Source organism: Alnus glutinosa, chromosome 4, assembly GCF_958979055.1.
Source record: "Alnus glutinosa chromosome 4, dhAlnGlut1.1, whole genome shotgun sequence".
NCBI classification, from domain to species: domain Eukaryota; kingdom Viridiplantae; phylum Streptophyta; class Magnoliopsida; order Fagales; family Betulaceae; genus Alnus; species Alnus glutinosa.
Genome location: NC_084889.1, coordinates 21,136,573 through 21,144,833, shown reverse-complemented (window position 1 = coordinate 21,144,833; position 8,261 = coordinate 21,136,573). Strand labels below are relative to the sequence as shown.

The following is an 8,261-nucleotide window of genomic DNA, read 5'->3' as shown; positions in this document are numbered from 1 at the left end:
TACCTTCAGCACGACTGTTTGTGCAATTTTGCTCAACCTGAATCTTCTTGAATAAATTTTGAGCTGCATCAAAAGCATCAGATTTTTCCCGAAAAGGAATAGCCCATGTATATCGAGAGAAATCATCCACAATTACCAGTATATACCTTCTCCCACCTAGACTAGCAGTTCTAGTGGGACCCATGAGATCCATATGCAGTAATTCTAGATTTCTGGAAGTTTGAATACCTGAGGTCTTCTTATGAGCTGCTCAAGTTTGTTTCCCTAGTTGGCAAGAACCACAGATTCCTTTCCCGGCCTTCTCCATTTTGGGCAGATCTTTAACAATGTCTTTGCCCGCAATCTTTAACATATCGGTGAAATTCAAATGCCCCAACCTTTAATACCATAGTTCACTATTATCTATGGTTGCCTTGTTGCAGAAAATTTGAGGATCTGTTGTGAGACAAGGAAGACCATATCAATTGTCAGCAGTTCTTTCTCCCCCCATAAGCCATTTGCCACTACTGTCAAATATATTACATTCCTTCTTGCACCACCAAATCATTGTCACAAAATTGGCTGATGCTGAGGACATTTGCTATGAGCCCCTCCACATATAAAGCTTCCTAAGATGTTCCAAGACCTGGAATGTCGATGATTCCTTTTCCAAATACTTTGGATTGACTCCCATCTCCATAGGTGATCCTTCCTCCTTTGCCCATCCGAACTTTTTTCAGTAGAGTCTTGTCACCTGTCATGTGTTTAGAACAGCCACTATCCAAATACCACAAACAAGTATCAAGAATTTTCAGGGCAGTATGAGAAACTAAACACAGATTATCTTCCTTTTTGACCCAGACTTGTTTGGAAGCTTTCTTTTTATTCATCAAGACAGTTCTTTGTTCATTAGGGGAGAGGTAAGCTAAATTCTCACTAATGAGTATAACTTGATCACTTAGCTTCCTAACTTGTTCTTCAAAACTTGGTTCATCTTTTCTAGGAGCATGAGATTTATTCAAAGGTTTTTAAGAATGAATATGGAAGCAATTGGGGCAAATATGACCATTTACACCGCAGTTGTGACATGTAGGTATAGAATGACTTGCCTCTTTATCTTGAGTATGATTAGGAGACATGCTAGGTTTAATGAACATAGTTCTATGAACAGACATAGCATGAGAAATAGAAGCAACTTTATCCATACTCAAATCAAACATGATAGAAGTCAAAGAATAATAACACTCAAGAATTTAATCTTCTCAGAGTGTACCAAGCTCTGATACCAATTGAAAAATTGAAAATCGACTTCTAATATAAAGCAAGTGTGTGTGTGCACAATGTGTTAACTGTTAGTTTTTGGCAGCATTCTGTTGACCAAATCACTATTATGTAACGTTATTGCTTTCATAGGGATGCCGTATATTTCAAAGTCTTCAGATATTCAGAGTTTATTTCTCTGATGTGGAAAGAGCCGTATTATGACAAGTTGCAAGTGTCACAAGCTGAATGAAGGCTATTTCAGTGTTCAAAGAAGATTCTGTACAGATTCCAACTTAGAGAAGTTGGATCCCAAGCAACCGTCCAAACGATGTGGTGTTCCCGTCCGGACGCTCTTCAGTTAGCAACATCCGTCCGGACGACGTGAACTTTCTGTCCGGACACCCATCAGTGTCTAGAAACTTTGAACTGTTCAAGATTGCATCCGTCCGGACGTAATGGCAAATTGTCTGGACGCTATTAGGAGTTTGAGAATAATCTAGTGTTCAAGTGCATCCTTCCGGATGACGTGGAAATACCGTCCCGACGCCATTCAGTGTTCGACAAGTATTTGGATTTCTTGTGTCCGGACGGACATGTTCTTGCGTCCGAACGTGCTCGACTCTGTCGATCTCTTATCTAACAGCATGCCGTCCGGACGAGTATGTACCACGTCCGGACTTGAGCTTTTTGCTTTCTCTGCCAAACACACGCACTACTTTTTGTTTGTTCTATCATGTTGTGTTGTGTGTGTTTTCTCTTGGACTGATCCTGAGATTTTGGCATTCTCTGAACATCTTTTCTCATCCCCAGGTATTTCCTTTAACTTTCCTTATTCTCTTAAGCTTTGGTTTTTTTTAGAATATTGGAATCTTTAATTGATTATGATTTGAGAGATTGTGCATGAATATCTTTTTCTGTCTTTATGCCGGATGGATATTACTAATCCGTGTCTTTTGGAGTGTTATATCTACTTTTGTATTTCTTTGTGCATCCAATTGATAGCTGTTATAATACCACATTCTTCTTGAAACTAACAGGATATAATATTTCCTTGTGGTGTTATTTTTGGATAGATTTCTATTTAAATATTTTTCAGGAATATGTTATCCGGTGGCTTCCAGTATAGTGTCAGATAGAGGGCTCTTTGGAAAATAGACTAGTGTTGAAATCATATGTTCCAGATATCTCAAATTTTATATGAGCTCATTCCCCCTGCTCATAAAGAGTCTTCCGTAACCTTTTCCTCTAGATCTGCACCAGCTAGAGATTTAGGGGTGAATCTTCTTTATCATCTTGCAGACCACTTGTCTAGAGGATTTCTTTCTGCGGATGATCAGTTTCGAGCAAGAAGACTCAAGTGACTAAAACTTTTCAGTCTATGGTTTCCCGGCTTCAGGAACTAGAAGCCGAAGTAGTTCAAATCCAGCTCGGTATACGGTTTTCTCTCTATTACTTGATTTCAGTGGATCAACAGGATTTGGTACTTGGAGGATTTTTGTTCCTCTCTTTTAGGCCACTTGCAGACTCTTCGCTAGTTTCCTATTGTTTTGGGTTTTAGAAACATTTTGGGTCTGTGGACTTTATATACTCTGTTTACCCTTGTTCTGTTGAGACATTAAGGGGGAGTATTTTAATACTGTGGTCTTCCTATACTCTAGTTACCCTTTGTCCCTTTGAGACAAAAAGGTGGAGTATATGTAAGTTTTTGGACCGGGAATGTATTTTTAACCGGTCTAGTGATTTTTGTCCCAGAATGGCCAAAGGAGGAGTTTGTTAGTTTTTGGCAGCATTCTGTTAACAAAATCACTATTATGTAACGTTGTTGCTTTCACAGGGATGCCGTATATTTCAGAGTCTTCAAATATTCAAAGTTCCCGTCCTGACGCTCTTCAGTTAGCCACATCCGTCCGGACGCCCATCAGTGTCTAGAAACTTCGAACTAGTCAAGATTGCATCCGTCCAAACGTAATGACAAATCGTCCGGACACTATTAAGAGTTCGAGAAGAATCCAGTGTTCAAGTGCATCCGTCCGGATGACGTGGCAATACCGTTCGGACGCCATTCAGTGTTCGACAAGTATTTGGATTTCAAGTTCAGACATGGATCGAGAAACAACAAGCGCCCGGATGGAAGGGCAACACCGTCTGGATGCATTTCAAGCTTCTAGGAAGATTTCTGCGCACGTCTCAGTATTTTTATCATGACTCTCTACTCGAGTATCGGATTGAGACGAAATTGGTGTCGTTGGAAAGCTAAGAAAAACTCCTACAACTTGAATGTTCAGACGGCCCACCTTCAAGACGGAAAGAGAGTAGTATCCGGACGACCTCCAGGATTGTGCTATTCCTGAAAAGATATAGCAGAAATCAATCTGGACGGGGCTAAATGCCGTCCGGACGGTCCATAGTCAGAGTCCATTTTTGAGTAGATTTAGGGTACTGTTTCTAAAGTATATTGTAGAAAACTGTCCGGACGTGCAAACTTCTATCAAGACGCTCGACAGAAGAAGTTCAAATCTCAGCAGTTTTTGAGGTCTCTTGAAGCCTACAAATAGGGGGCTCTAGGTTTGTGTTTTGTACTGAATTCAGTGGTGAATTCCATAGTGCTAGCTCTCAAGCCATTGCCAGTGTATGCTCAAGTGTTCGTGTGAAGTCTATCTTAGGGGTCGGCCCTAAGGCAAAGGAATCCATCAAAAACCCCTTCAGGTGGAAGATCTGGTTGTGAAGCATTCGTGTTGGGTTACACGTCAGAGTTAAAGGTATGCTACTACATAGGGTTATGTGAGTACGAGTGTCTTGTAACTAGCTTTGTTTTTAGATAGTGGATTTCCTAGGTTTGGCTGTTAGACCTAGTTCGATTCAAGATCCCTTAATTTGCATTTGTTAGACCTAGTTCTTGTTGTATATATAACGTGTTGTTGTAGTTTTTGTGTTTTGTCTTATTTTCAGGTCTTAATTGAAATCTAGTTCAAAACACTTGAATTAGACCTGAAAATACATCAAGGGCAATTTGGTCATTTCCAGAGTTCGAGGCTGATCCTGAAAAGATGAAAAATCATCCAAGGCAGTTCGATCGATCGATTATTTGTACAGCTAATAATTCAATTGATCAACTTTCAGTCGCCTCAACTTCGATCGATCCAGATGCAATCGATCGATTCTCAGAGCACAAAATTTTTGATCAATCGACTTCGCATCTTCCAGAAGGTCAAGATATTTCCAAATCTTTGTGCGATCCAAATCAAAAGTTGGGTTTAATGGACAGAAATGGACGGCGACCAGCTCTGTTTGTGCGGCTAGAATTGATCCTTGATGAGTCCTTTGTAAATTAAATCTCTATATATATGAGATTAGGGTTTTAGGTTAAGGGATGCATCTTTTGGGGATTTTTGATTTGCTCAGGTGTATCAACTTAATTTCTTGTATTTCTAGTTTACTTTGATGCTACTCTCTGGACTGAAATCCAGAGAAGTTGTTTCCTTTGTTGTTTTTCCTTTGTTCTTCATGTTCTAGCTTAGGTTTATTTTCTTTGCTTGTAATCCGAATTTCTTAAGTTTTAATCTACTGTTTTAGTTCAATTTTAGCTTGTTCTTTTACTGTTTTCCTTTAATTTCATGCTTAGATTAGTTTACTTCATGTCCAGCTAACTTAGTTCTAAAGGTTTGATCCAAATCCTCTCCAAAAACCATGAAGTGTTCTTGATGTTTTTGAGTTTTTCTTGATATGTTTGATGATTGTGTAAGGCTAGAGGATTTCAAAACCCATGCTAAAAGGTTTTGTCTTCAAGATTCCAATCTAATTATTCATGAAAAAGGGATTGCTTGTCTATAAGTTTTCTTGGATTCTTGAGCAAAACCAACGTTCTTGGAAACAAGAACGATGTCTTTTGCAATGATGCTTTTTGACATAATGTGTGTTTACCTATTAGAGTTACCTTATAGGGTATACTAGGGAATACTGGTTGTTTCACACCTTTGGTAGTTTAACCCGTTTTTCAATTGTAGTGTAACTTTTAAGTGAACCGATCGGTGTGAAACTAGATATCTTATCATTGTGGCCTAATTAGGGTTTTCATGTATTGTGTATACTTATTAGGATGTGTTGTAGAGTAGTAAGCTAGGGAGCATTAATCCCTTCACACTTTTTGTAGTGTAAACGTTTTTCAATTATAGATTAATCTTTACGTGGAGTAGATTAATGTAAAACTAGGTGCTTTATAACTACGTCTTAACGAAAGTGTTTTCACGTCGAGGTCTTCGTAATGGCTGACGCCCATTACGCGCTCATCTCATGCATGTTAGGAAGAACCATATAGACTTTAAGCATTTCATTGGTTGAGGATTGGATAAGATCAACACCCTAAGTTTTCTTTAAGTTCGTTTTCATTTTCCGCTTTCATTTCTCCACCTTATTGTTGTAGCTTCAATTCTACAACCTTTACTTTTATTTTAACTCTTAAGTTAAGTTAGATACGTTACTTTAGATATCCTGTTACGCAAAACAACCCATAATCTCTGCGGACCGATCACCCTTACTATAGTACAATCGATACGTACTATTGCGAGTGGTAAACTTATAAATTTAAAATCCACGTAGCCGGTTAGTCAACTACCAATTTTTGGCTCCGTTGCCGGGGATCAACGGTTGTTTATGGGATATTTAGGATTGTATTTAGTTTGATTTAGTACATATTGTAAATTCTATCCATAAGCTATTGTTGATTCTGTATAAAAACTGTTTTTAGTGTTTTTGGTGTTTTAATTCGGTTCTGTCTGTTTTCTGAAGAATTCTGTTTCTGCAGAAAATTCTATCGATCGACTTTCTGTGACCTAAATTTTCAATCGATCAACTTTCGAACGATCGACATAAAATTAGATCGATCGATTTTTGTTTTGAGAAGCACTGTTTTTTTGCTGTCTCTGGACCGAATCTACATTTAATTTCTTACTGTCCTATGCATATTTAGACTTTGATTTTGTTTAGATTTATTTCTTCTGCATTTTTGTTACATTTTCCTTTCTGCAAAGAATCGATCGATCTATTTTTATTTCGATCGATCTACATTTCGATCGATCTAATTTAAAGTCGATCGATCTACTTTTCCTGCAGCATTACTTCAGCTGCTGCTGCACTGCCTCACTGCAGAACCGGTTAGTTTTTCTTCCTTTTTCATTTTATTTCTATTTTGTACCTTGTATATATAGATTAAATTTTGTTGGGGTATGTTTGGTCGTCGTTCATTATCATTGCCTATTTTTCCATACAACCCAAACTGAGAGTGGATTTCTAGACGAAGTAGATCCAAATGGAACTCACGTCTAAGAGCCCATTCTAAATCACCTATGGCTGAAGAACCAAGGCCTGTGCTGTTGAGGGACCACTATGTTCCTTCAACATACACACCTATTTCAAGCCTTCAGTTGCCGGACATTACGGCAGCTCATTTTGAAATTAAGTCCGGATTCATTCAAATGCTTCCATTATTTTACGGACTTAATACTGAGGATCCTTTTAAGCATTTAGATGAATTCATAGAAATCTGCTCCACCATAAGGTTGTAGAATTTTACAGAAGATGCTTTAAGGATGCGTTTGTTTCCGTTCTCCTTAAAAGAAAAAGCTAAGTATTGGTTGACTTCCTTAGAGACTAACTCCATTACTTCTTGGGCTCAGATGCAACACGAGTTCCTTAAGAAGTATTTTACCATAGGGAAGACCAATCATATACAAAAAGCCATAACTGGTTTTTCACAGATAGAGGGAGAACCTTTTCATGAGACTTGGGAGAGGATGAAGGACCTTTTACGAAAGTGTCCACATCATGCTGTTCCCAAGTGGCAATTAGTACAATGCTTCTATGATGGCTTGACTGAGCCTCATAGACAGATGGTAGATGCCTCATGTGGGGGTACTTTTATGTTGAAGAGTGAGGATGATGCATGGATACTTTTTGAAAATTTGTCGGAAAACTCTTTACACCATTCATCATCCGGTCGTAGGACAAACGCTCAGAGCCAAACTCTTTATAAGGTATCCCAATCTTTGGACTTGAATGCTAAAGTGGATGCCTTATCTAGAAAGTTAGATAAAATTGTTAGCATCTGGTTTTGTTCCTACGACTGCATCTCATATACACACACCACATGATGCATGTCATTTTCCTCCGATCCATCACATTAGGCCAGAAATTGTCCTATTGTTGGACAGTTTTCTGAGCCTCTAGTTGAGCATATGAATGTAGTGTACTCTAGACCGGTTAGTGATCATTTTAATAATTCTTATAACCCGGCCTTGAGAAACAATAGTAATATGTGGCGGCCTAATATTCTACAATATAATGGACTGCAAAACCAAGCTTATCAGTAGTCCAACAATCAATTTTATCATCCGCCACCTAATAGTCGTCCTCCCAACCCACAATAGCAATTAGCCCTTCCACCTCCTAGTAATTCTACATTTGAGGAAAAGGTGTTGACCAGTCTCAGTAAATTTGAGTCTCAGACTCAAATTCTGAATTCCCACTCTCAGTCTATAGCAAAGCTAGAAGTCCAACTTGGACAACTAGCTAAGTCCTTTAATGAGAGAGACCAGGGGAAGTGTTCTAGTCCACTAGTTACTAATCCTAGGAGTGGAGGGGTAATCATTGATCCAAAGGTGGGAGAGACGAAGACTGAACCAAGAGGGCAACTAGAAAAGGAAAAACTTGCCAAGGGTAAGGGAGTGTTTACCGAAGCACCACACTCACCACAAAATTCCTTGAGGCACATTTTAAACCTGAAGTGCCATATCCACTATGCCTCAAGGATCCGAATTGGAATGGGCACGAAACAATAAATTTTGCCCAACCACGGCCAGACACAAATCCATTCATTAGCAGTGAGTTTTGATGGGTCTAGCTGAAGACGTTAAACTTAGCGCTCTTGGGAGGCACCCCAAGTAACTCTGTTCCATTGTTTATATTTCATTTTGTTATTGTTTTTATTCTTTCACTTTCTTTTTAGTTTTGTTTTTCACCCCAAG

General features: G+C 38.8%; 1 non-coding gene across 1 annotated transcript; it reads right to left on the bottom strand.

The window, feature by feature from the left end:
- Window positions 1-6,963: 6,963 nt before the first annotated feature.
- LOC133867518 (small nucleolar RNA R71) lies at window positions 6,964-7,069 on the bottom strand. The gene has a single exon (XR_009900077.1). It is a non-coding gene; the product is annotated as a small nucleolar RNA R71 (small nucleolar RNA).
- Between the last annotated feature and the right edge of the window lie 1,192 nt (window positions 7,070-8,261).